The 12,239-nt window shown below is 40.1% G+C and overlaps 1 non-coding gene across 1 annotated transcript; it reads right to left on the bottom strand.

Annotated features, from left to right (window-relative positions):
• Positions 1 to 2,378: 2,378 nt before the first annotated feature.
• Positions 2,379 to 2,486, bottom strand: LOC124231571 (U6 spliceosomal RNA). Its single transcript, XR_006886597.1, has one exon. It is a non-coding gene; the product is annotated as a U6 spliceosomal RNA (small nuclear RNA).
• Between the last annotated feature and the right edge of the window lie 9,753 nt (positions 2,487 to 12,239).

Raw genomic sequence — 12,239 nt, 5'->3', positions numbered from 1 at the left:
CTTCTTCTGAATTCATGTTCTCTAAGCAATAAGAGGGAAGTTTCTGAGAAGATAAGGAAACAACACTGTGGGATGGACTCTTCTGCTAACCCCGGTCCTCGAGGGGAATAAACGTCACTGTTCCCAGTACGGTGGAACTGCCCCCAGTGGTTAAGCTGGGTGAGAGATCCACATGACTTCCCTCAAATGGTAATTTAAACATTTTAGTGTATCTTTACCTATTATTTGGCTTCTTTGTGAGGACATCGTGACCCAAAGAAGGTCAAGGATGAGTAAAGAGAGAGATCTGAGGAATGTAGCCTGATAGAGATCGGAATCTTGTTCTACGACACATGCCTTCTACCTCAAAGCAGGGTCAGCAAATACCCCCGGTGCTGGATAGTCAGTTCCTCAGTCCCAGGTCGTTGCTGTTCCCAGCACTGGTCTTCTGCTCTAAGAATTAACACAGTTTACATAGTAGGAGTATATCTGAAGCCCCCCAGAATCCTTGATGCTCAGAGATGTAAACTGTGTTTCCCTTGGGATAATCTAGTTTTCACGAAGTGATCATTTCTTCAGAGTTTGGTGCCCAAAGTGTCCAGTGTCTTGAGTACTTGTCTCCTAGGTTTTGGCAAGATAATACAGATCTTCCTCAACTTATGATGGGGTTACATTCCAATAAACCCATTGTAAGTTGAAAATGTCATAAGTTGACGATGCATTTAACACACCTAGCCTATTGAACATCACAGCGTAGCCTAGCCTCCCTTTAACATGTTCAGAACACTTAAGTTAGCCTGCAGTTGGGCAAAATCATCTGACAAAAAGCCTGTTTCATAATACTGTTGAATGTCTCATGTAATTTATTGAATAGTGTACTCAAAGTGAAAAACAGAATGGTTGTCTGGGTATAGAATGGTTGTAAGTGTATGGATTGTTTACCCTAAAGATCATGTGGCTGACTGAGAGCTGTGGCTCGATGCCACTGCCCAGCATCATGAGGGAGGATCACACCACATATCACTATCCTGAGGAAAGATCAAAAGTCAAAATTTGAATTATAGGTTCTACTGAATGTGTATCACTTTTGCACCATCGCAAAGTCAAAAATCGTAAATTGAACTGTTGTAAGTTGAGGACTGCCTGCAGATCTAATGGTAGCATTCTCTCAATGCATTTCAAGCAGTGCATGAGTCAGAGTTCTCAAGAGAGACAGAATCAATGTGATATTTGTAAGTGTCTATGTATGTGTGTTTATGTAAATGTATATATATGTATGAAAGTTATATTTATTGTAAGGAACTAGCTCATGTGATTCTGGAGGTTGGCAAGTCCAAAGTTTGCAGCGTAGGCCAGCAGGCTGGAGACCCAGGGAAGAGTTGATGTTGCAGTTCAAGTGCAAAGGCAGTCTGCTGGCAGAATTCCCTTTTCCTCTGGGTGAGGTCAATAAGGCCTTCAACTGATTGGATGAGGCCCACCCACATTATGGAGTGTAATCTGCTTTACTCAATGTCTACTAATTTAAATGTTAATTTCATCAAAAAAAATACCTTGACAGAAACATCTAGAATATTCTTTCACCAAATATGTGGGTACTGTGGCCTAGCCAAGTTGACACATAATATTAATCATCAAAAGTGGTTTGGAGGCTGGCCCAGTGGTATAGTGGTTAAGTTCACCTACTCTGCTTCTGCAGCCTGCGGTTTGCCAATTTGGATCCTGGGCGTGGACCTACACACTGCTCTTCAAGCCATACTGTGACATCATCCCACATAGGAGAACTAGAAGGATTTACAACTATGATATACTATTATGCACTGGGGCTTTGGGGAGAAAAAAAGTGGTTTGGGTTCAGAGAAGATGTTCCTTCTCACTTCCTAATTCAAACACAAGTCCCCAAGGAACTGGCTCTGGGAGAGTCCCCTAAGTGTGTCTGTGCTCACATGGAGGGTTACAGATTCTGGTGGGGAAGGTCTTTGATGTTCCCCACACCATACACCAACACCACAGGGCTAGAATGTCTTCAGAAGGCAATGGCACAAAAAAGTCTAAAGTGAGGTAAATCCTCAGCTGGGCGGCTAACTGGAGAGGCACTGCCTCCCACAAGCTGCTCATGTCTGGGATGTCACTGTGGTGATGTCACCTTGTGAGGACAGTTTATAGCAGGACTCCTATCCCCACCAGGTACCTCTGAGGACTCAGGGAGCAACCTATCCATGAAGGTGCCCCACAGAGGTCCACCCCTCCCACTCCCATCTATGTTGTCATAGTTACATATTTTAGAGCAAAAGTTTATTACTATATATATATTTCATAGGGAAAAATTACGATTTCACTATGGGGTGCCTCATGGTGTGCTTGGACTTATCATTTCCCTGGAGCTATCAGCAAGGAGTGGCATGATGTTCGGGAACTTGACAAAATTTGCTTTTCATTCTTGCACAGGGACCATGCTAATTTTCTCTGTTTCATTCCAATTTTAGTATCTGTGCTGCTGAAGCGAGCACAAGAGTCTATTACTTTAAAAGGTTTTATTTAACATTGTAATCTTTCTCTCTCAATATATATGTAATATATATGTGTATAATATATACATACACACAGTCAGACTAAATGCTATGTTGATAATAAACAAGAGAAGCTTAAGAAAAGAACTAGTAATTACAAAATGATCTTAGATAGTCTGCTCTCCATGTGAAGAAATAATTATTCTTTGTCTTTTATATATTTTCAGATAGCAAAAGTTTCATTCAGCTTTACCTTATGAATTCTTTCAATTCTCGAGCACCTGTTAACGTGATGCTTCTATGTTGCCCCTTATCATGCTCCTGGCTTGTGTTAAGTTAAGCAACAAGGACTCTTTATTTCAGGAAATACTAAAGTTGTTGATGATTATAATTTATTATCTGTTCTGTTTATTTTAAAATACTGCACCGTCACTTTTGTCCGTGAAATAACTAAGGCTATATTTTTATTTTGTTAGTAGGATCTATTTTCTCTAACAATTTTTGATATTGCCTTCCTGAGATCGGATGCTAAATTCAGAAAAATAAAAGTGTCAGGTGTCTTTGACACCCAATTCATCCTTGATGCTTCCCAGATGTTTCTAGGGAGCACTAAAGGTTTGGTCCCTCATTTTGTAAAAGGAGGATACTGTAAATATTGAAATATATTTGGTATGCTCCATATTTTAAAATTATCTAAACAATATTATAAGAGCTAGTTTATGGATTAGAGACAAACATTGAAAGGTAGAGAATTAAAAAAGGTACATAGAAAGTATGCATATAAATATGATTCAGTGATGTATACCTTTTTTTAGGGTGGGTAGAAATATGCTCCTACTCATGTGCAAGAACTGACACAAAGATCCAACAGAGTCGTAAGAAAATTTCATTTCTAGATTAAAATATACTTGTCCATTAGTGACTTTCGTGGCTCCTAGTTTAGGGGTAAAATTGAAAAGTCCTAAACATTTATCAGTGTGTTTACCATTTATAAAACACTTTCTAATACATAATTATGCTTTACCATGGTCTGAGTAGAAATAATATAGGCCCATATACTCATATATTACCCCAATAGAGGACTTCACTTTTCTCCCTTCTGTATTCTTCAGTTACTGTAATCAGTTAACCCAAGCCACTCAGTGATCTGGCTTCTGCTTCCCCTTCACTCTGCTAGAAGGCCTCTGCCATAAGCTACAGGCTAATGATTGTGTCTTCTGAAAGAGACATCCAAGAAATGCTGACTTAGAATCATAGAGTTAGGGGCTATACTAAGACTCTACATGTCAGAATTTACAGGAATGTTTCAATCCATAAGCAAATACATTGCTGATAGTAAGTGGACTGCTAACCCAAGATCAACAGAAAAGATGACTTCCAGAAGTAGACTGCCAACCTATGGCCATTGGAAAAATTATTATTAACATAAGATAAATGAAACTGATGAGAAAAATCGCCTGTCTAGTTTATAAGATTTGGCCATTTTTCTTGGTAATCTAAATTTGACATCTTAACTCTTAAAGTCCTTTGTTCTCTTCTTTTTCTTGTTTCTCCAACCATTAAGTGATCACTCTTGCTGCATTTACATGCTGTCTTTACCACTATTCTTGAAATCGTGTTCACAAATTATCCTGAGAAATGACATAAAATAGTTCAAGAAGTTCTACCCGCATTGGGTGAATTTGTAGAAAATAGAAGATCCAACCTCATATTCAGAAAAGATGTGTATAGATTAATTTATAAATAACTCTGATCCCCAGAAGGAATAATATTGTGTATAAACACTAATATAATCTTTCAGGGAGTTAATATCTTGGGACCATGAATCTACTGGACAAGTGTCCAAGGATGAACAAGAGAATGCTGGACAAGTTAAATCTTTTTTTTTTTTTAAAGACTTTATTCTATTTTTATTTATTTATTTTTTTGTTGAGGAAGATTCACCCTGAGCTAACATCTGTGCCAATCTTCCTCTTATTTTGTCTGTGGCCCACCACCACAGCATGGCTGCTGCTGAGTGGCATAGGTCTGTGCCCGGGAACCAAACATGGGCCGCCAAAATGGAGTGCACAGAACTTAACCACTAGGCCACAGGCCCCACCCTGACTTTATTTTTTTAAGAGAAGCTTTAGGGTCACAGCAAAATTGAGAGGAAGGTACAGAGGTTTCACATATAATCCCTGCCTCCACGTATGCGTATCCTGCCCCCTTATCAATGTACCCCCACCAGAGCAGTACATTTGCTAGAATTGATGAACCTGCATTGATAGGTCATACTCACCCCAAATCCATAGTTTACTTTAGAGTTCACTCTTGGTGTTGTACATTGTATGGGTTTGGACAAATGATAATGACATGTATCCATCATTATAGTATCATACAGACTAGTTTCAGTGTCCTAAAAATTCTCTGTATTCTGCCTTTTCATCCCTTACCCTCCTCCCAACCCCTGGCAACCACTGATCTTTTTACTGTCTTCATAGTTTTGACTTTTTCAGAATGTCATATAGTTGGAATCATAAAGTAAGTAGCCTTTTCAGATTGGCTTCTTTCACTTAGTAATATGAGTTTAAGTTTCCTCCATGTATTTTCATGGCTTGATAGCTCATGTCTTTTAAGTGCTGGATAATATTCCATTGTCTAGATGTACCACAGTTTATCTATTCACCTACTGAAGGACATCTTGGTTGCTTCCAAGTTTTGGCAACTACAAAGAAAGTTCCTACAAATATCCATGTACAGGTTTTTGTGTAGACATAAATTTTCAGCTCCTTTGGGTAAATACCAAGGAGTGTGATTGCTGGATTATACCATAAGAGTATGTTTGGTTTTGTAAGAAACTGCCAAGCTGTCTTCCAAAGTGGCTATACCACTTTGCATTCTCACCAGCAATAAAGGAGAGTCCCTTTTGCCCCACGTCCTCGCCAGCATTTGGTGGTGTTGGTGTTGTCCGTGTTCTGGATTTTGGTCATTCTAATTGGTATGTATCGGTATTTCGTTGTTTTAATCTGCATTTCCATGAAGACATATGATGTGGAGCATCTTTTCACATGCTTACTTGCCATCTATACATCTTCTCTGATGAGGGATCTGTTAGGGTCTTCGGTCCATTTTTTAAAAACTTCTTTTTTAAAGATTGTCACCTGAGCTAACAACTGTTGCCAATCTTCTTTTTGTTTTTCCCCTCCTTCTTCTCCCCAAAGCTCCCTAGTACATAATTGTGTATTCTAGTTGTGAGTGCCTCTGGCTGTGGTATGTGGGACACCACCTCAGCATGGCCTGGTGAGTGAGTGCCATGTCCACACCCAGGATCTGAACCGGCAAACCCTGGGCCGCCGAAGCGGAGTGTACGAACTTAGCCACTTGTCCACGGGGTCAGCCCCTGGTCTTTGGTCTGTTTTTTAATCAGGTTGTTTATTTTCTGATTGTTGAGTTTTAATAGTTCTTTGTATATTTTGAGTAACAGTCTTTCATCAGATACGTCTTTTACAAATATTTTCTCCCAGTCTGTGACTTGTCTTCTCATGCTCTTGACATTGTCTTTCACAGAGCAGAAGTTTTTAATTTTAATAAAGTTCATGTTATCAATTATTCTTTCATGGATCGTGCCTTTGGTGTTGTATCTAAAAAGTCATACCAAGGATCATCTAGATTTTCTCCTATGTTATCTTCCAGCAGTGTTATATGCATAACACGCAATTAGACTTTACCGTTGTCTGAGTCCTTACATCATTTTGCATTTTACCTTTAAGTCTAGGATCCACCTTGAGTTAACTTTTGTGCGTGTTGCATATTCTGAAACTTGAAAAAATCTGTTATACAACAGGCAAATTTAGCTCTAGAAATGGCTGTGTAATTAGTTACCTGTGTAAGTAACTGTGGGATTTCTGGGGGTATAAGTAGCCCAGTACCATGAGGGTCATAAGATCACTTTTTGTCTCATCCCAGTGAGAGAAGTTGCAGTGCCCACTTCCTGCTGCTGCTGACTACCTGTTCAGTTTTACTGCTCCTGTCTCTCTAGGTTGTGTGAATATGGGTTCTGGATGCAGTGTGGGTTTTTCTGTTGTTGTTCTTATTCTCTTCTCCATTACTGCATTACTGTCTTCTGTAACAAAACTTTTGCTTTAATTTGCGGGAGTGTTAAGTGCCTTCATTTGCTCTCATCAAAATTATCTAATGGAACAGGTTCCAAGCATTGTGGTTGACCACAATTGATTGCTTTATGCACTAGGCTGTACTTAGTTTCCATGGAGCAAATAGGTTAATAGCATCAAACCTGCTGGATTAGTGTTCACAGGGGAGAATTCATGGGCCCATGGGCAGTAGCAGATGGGAAGGTTTCTTGTTGCCATTCACATGGCAACCTGATAGGGCTAGATGTTAGATTCTGGGAGAGTGGCATTGATCCCGGGCTGTGAGCCTTTAAGTATCATGACTAGGGAAACACTTGACTTTCTCTTGATGTGATCAGGGACCAGAGTCCCATCCTTGTGGTTGCAGCTAGACAGTATAACAAACTGGGGACAGAATTCATCACATTAGCCTTCATAGATGGGGAAGCATGAACCTCTTTCCTGGCGTGTTCTGGGTGGGGCGGTTTGATAAAGAGGTTACGGCCCCCTCAAAGATGTCCTCATCCTAATCCCTGAAACTGTGAATATGTTATGTTACATGGCAAGTGAGGATTAAGGTTGTAGATGGAATTAAGTTTGCTAATCAACTGACCTTAAAATTAGGAGATTATTTTGGATAATTCAAGTGGGCCCAATGTGATTACAAGGGTCATTTAAATGTGGAAGAGGGAAGCAGAAAAGTTAATGTCAGAGTAATGCGATGTGAGAAAGACACAACTGGCCATTGTTGGCTTTGGAGATAGAAGGGGACCATAAACCAAGGGATATGGGCAACTTCTAGAAGCTGGAAATGACAAGAAAACAGATTCTCCACTAGAGCCTTTAAAAAGAACACAGCTCTACTGACCCATTTTAGAATTCTGCCTTCCAGAACTGTAAATTCATAAATCTATGTGGTTTTAGGCCATGAAGTTTGTGGGAATCTGTTACAGCAGCAGAGGAAAGCGATACAGATGGAGTTACTGACGTCTAAACCTCCTGCTTGACCAGGCTTGATTGCTGTAGGTGGCTGAGTTCTAGCCACTTGTCACAGAGCTTTGCAGGGGCCAACTCTTTCTTCCTTCAGGTGACCATTCTTGGACAAGTCAACCCTTATCATTAACTCTTACCTCTTACTAATACTTCTAATTCAAATTTAGGACTACACAACGTTACTTAACTTTGATGTTACCTGCATTTCTTCTTTCTCACGTCGAATATCCTGGCTCCCAACAGCATCAACATTACTGTGCTTGCTTTATCCTACTACACACAGACACACACCAGAATGTCTAACACCAATACTACTGCTGAATATTAATGCTGAAATAGTGCTACTGGAAACAGTGTAATACTTCATAATTTTTTTTCAGTTCTCTTTGTCCTTGGAGTATAGCCCACAGGGGGTGTGTAGTCCAATTATTTTGTTTTAAAGTAATTTCTCCCCGTTTGCTATGTTAAGTTATTAACGCACAATTAAATTCAACTGTTTAATTTACTTTCAATGTTTAGGTATTGCCTTTTTATTTTGAGCTATTTTTGTTTTATGTATTTTCATACTCATTTGCATGGTTTCAAACAGATTTATAAAACAAGGTATGTTTTGAGAACACTTCTTTCCCTGTCTTTTCTGTGTTTTTTCTTTCCTTTGCTTAAAAATATATTTTTATTTGGGGCGCTGGCCCCGTGGCCGAGTGGTTAACTTCGCGCGCTCCGCTGCAGGCGGCCCAGTGTTTCGCGGTTCGAATCCTGGGCGCGGACATGGCACTGCTCATCAGACCACGCTGAGGCAGCGTCCCACATGCCACAACTGGAAAGACCCACAACTAAGAATGTACAGCTATGTACTGGGGGGCTTTGGGGAGAAAAAGGAAAAAGTAAAATCTTTAAAAATATATATATATTTTTATTTTTATTTATTTATTTTTTTAAGATTTTATTTTTCTTTTTCTCCCCAAAGCCCCCTGGTACATAGCTGTGTATCTTTAGTTGTGGGTCCCACTAGCTGTGACATGTGGGATGCCACCTCAGCATGGCTTGATGAGCGGTGCCATGTCCGTGCCCAGGATTCGAGCTGGCGAAACCCCGGGCCGCCAAAGCAGAGTGCACGAACTTAACCACTCGGCCATGGGGCCGGCGCCTATTTTTATTTTTTATTTTTTTTAATATTGCCACCTGAGCTAACAATGTTGCCGATCTTTTTTTCCCTTCTTCTTTTTCTCCCCAAATCCCCCCAGTATATAGTTGTATATATATATTTTTATTTTGTTGTGAGTCCATCTAGTTGTGGTATGTGGGATGCCACCTCAACATGGCCTAATGAGTGGTGCCATGTCTGCGCCCAGGATCCAAACCAGTGAAACCCTGGACCACCAAAGTGGAGTGCATGAACTTAACCATTTGACTGTGGGACTTGCCCCAATTTTTGTTTTTTAGTAAGGATTTAAAAATTGGATTTTTTGGTTTTTTGCTGAGGAAAATTTGCCCTGAGCTAACATCTATTGCCAATCTTCCTCTTTTTGTACATGAACCACTGCCACAGCATGGCCACTGACAGATGAATGGTGTCTGGGACCAAAACTGGGCCACTGAAGCGGAGCATGCTGAACTTAACCACTAGGCCATCAGGGCTGGTTCATCAGTTTTTTGAATATATGCATATATAGCTCATCCTCCTTTTCTTAGATAAATGTTAGTATGCTGTCTATTTTTTTCTCCATCCTGTTTTTCTTAATTTACAATGTATCTTGGATATCACACCATAGCAGAAGATAGAGATAGTCTTTATTCCTTAGTACAGATGTCTAATTGTCTTAGTCAGTTCAAGCTGCTATGACAAAATACCATAGACTGGTTGGGCAAGCAACAGAAATTTACTTCTTCCATTTTTTCTGGAAGTCCAAGATCAAAGTGCCGGGAGATCCAGTGTCGGATAAGGGCCCTTTCTTAGTTTACAGACAGCTGTCTTCTCGTTGTGACAGCTGTCTGCAAACCATGTGTCCTCACACGGCAGAGAGAGGAAGCAAACTCTCTCCTGTCTCTTTTTATAAGGACACTAATCTCATCATGAGGGCTCCACCCTCATGACCTAATTACCTCCTAAAGCTCCCATCTCCAAATACAATCACATTGGGGATTAGGATTTCAACATACAAGTTTTGGGGGAACACAAGCATTTAGTCTGTAACAATAGTCCTCCAATGTGGTCCTCATATTGATGGACATTTGAGTGGTTTTCAATTTTTTACAATTATAAATAGTGCTATAATGAATACTCTTGTCTTATGTCATTTGGTATTTTACCAATTTTATGAGGGTTCCACCAGAGAAACAGAGCCAGTAGGATATTTATTGTGAGGAATTGGCTTGAGTGATTGTTGAGATGGCTAGGTCAGTCTGAAATCCACAGCGAGCTGTCAGAAAGGGAAGGCTGGAAATCTTGGGCACAAGCTTAAGCTGCTGTCCACAAGAGGAATTTCTTCTTCTTCCTCTCCTCCCCCTCTTCCTGCTCCTCCTCCTGCTCCTCCTTCTCCTCCTCCTCCTTCTTCAGGGAAGCCTCTGCTCTTAAGGTCTTCTAATTGAATGATTTGGGCCCACTCAAATTATCTAGAGTACTCTTTTTTATTTAAAGTAAACTGCTTATGGACTTTAACCACATTTGCAAAATACCTTCACAGAAACATCTAGATTAGTGTTTGAGTGAATAACTGGGGACGATAGTCTAGCCAAGTGGACACATAAAACTGACAGTCACACCAATGTGTCTTTTGGATAGATTTTTAGATGTGGAATTTCTGTGTCAAAGGATAAATGTGTATGTAATTTTTCTCGAGGTTGCCAAATTCCTTTCCAGAGGGATTGTACCATTTTGCATGTTTACTACCAATGTATGAGAATGCCTGTACCCTCACAGCCTCGCCAAGAAGATATATTCAGGATTTTTCTCAATTGGAAAAGTAAGAAATGTTACCTCACTGTAGTCTTATTTTGCATTATCTCTTATTATATATGAAGTTGGGCTCTGTGGTAGGTTGGGTTACTGTTCTTAATCATCCCTACTTCTTTCTGGCATATAACCATGTAGTTCACTAGAGTGGGTGTGGTATATTTTCTTGCCTGCTATGGACTGAATGTTTCTGCCCCTAAATTCATACGCTGAAGCTCTAATCCTCAGTGTGATAGTATTTAGAGGTGGGCGCTGTGGGAAGTAATTAGGTCATGAGGATGGAGACCTCATGAATGGGATTAGTGCCCTTATAAGAAGAGACACAAAAGAGCTCTCTCTTCACTGTGTGAAGATACAGCAAGAAGACAGCCATCTACAAGCCAGGAAGAGGGTCCTCACCGGAACCTGACCATGCTGGCACTCTGCTCTTAGACTTGCAGCCTCCAGAATTGTGAGAAATACATATTTGTTGTTTAAGTCTCCCTGTCTATGGTCCTCTCTTATAGCAGCCTGAATAGACTAAGACACTCCCCCAATATTTCCCAACCTTTGGATGATGAACTGTTAGTGGATGGATGTATGTAAAGGCCTTAAATGTGCTTGCACAATTTGGCTTGGCCTCTTGTATGTCAGTGATCTGTCATGAGAAGAGCATCCACTGAGCAGACTTTGGTCCAAGGTGAAGATGGAGATACATGGAATTGAACTGAACCTAGCCTTTAGCCTTGAGCCTGGAACTTAGAGCTTGAACTTGAGGATAGAATCCAACATAGTCCAGCAGATATGTAGCCAACTCACAGACCTATAAGTCGGGAACGTGTGGTTATTATTTTTTTTTTTTTGAGGAAGATTAGCCCTGAGCTAACTGCTGCCAATCCTCCACTTTTCGCTGGGGAAGACTGGCCCTGATCTAACATCCGTGCCCATCTTCCTCTATATGTGGGATGCCTACCACAGCATGGCGTGCCAAGTGGTGCCATGTCCACACCTGGGATCTGAATCAGCGAACCCCGGGCCACCAAGTGGAACATGCACACCTAACCTCTGGGCCGGCCCCTGGTTATTATTTTAAGGCGTTGTTATTTGAGATGCAGCACTATGGCTGCCATGACTGTTTAATACAAGCATATTTCCATTAGTTTATGTCTGTTTTTGTTCCTTTGAGGAGCGTTTTATAAGATTTGAACTATTGTCATATAGTACTTAAAAAATTCTCTTCTGTATTTGTTCTGTCCTCTTTTAAAAAAAATAATGTTTTTTCATTCTTTCTTTCATTTAACAACATTTACAGCCAATTTTCTTGGTGCTGAGAATACAGTGGCAAACGAGGCTCTCATGCATCTTAACTCTAGTCGTGTTTTCCTTCACTAGGCTAATTTGAAGTTGTGTATTTTATTGGTCTGAAGAACCAATTCCTGTATTTATTTTCCAAGATCTGTTGATCTGTTTTCTCTTCCATGATTCATTTCTTTCTTCTTTTAACTTTATGCTTTTCTTCCTTCTATTTTATTTTGGCTTATTTTATTGTTATTTTTCTAATTCCTGAAGTTGAATTTTAATACTTTTTTCTCTTTCTTTCCTTCCTTCCTTCCTTCCTTCCTTCCTTCCTTCCTTCCTTCCTTCCTTCCTTCCTTCCTTCCTTCCTTCCTTCTTTCTTTCTTTCTTTCTTTCTTTCTTTCTTTCTTTCTTTCTTTC

Source organism: Equus quagga, chromosome 21 (genome assembly GCF_021613505.1).
Source record: "Equus quagga isolate Etosha38 chromosome 21, UCLA_HA_Equagga_1.0, whole genome shotgun sequence".
Classification (NCBI taxonomy): domain Eukaryota; kingdom Metazoa; phylum Chordata; class Mammalia; order Perissodactyla; family Equidae; genus Equus; species Equus quagga.
This window is presented reverse-complemented; position numbering and strand designations above follow the sequence as displayed.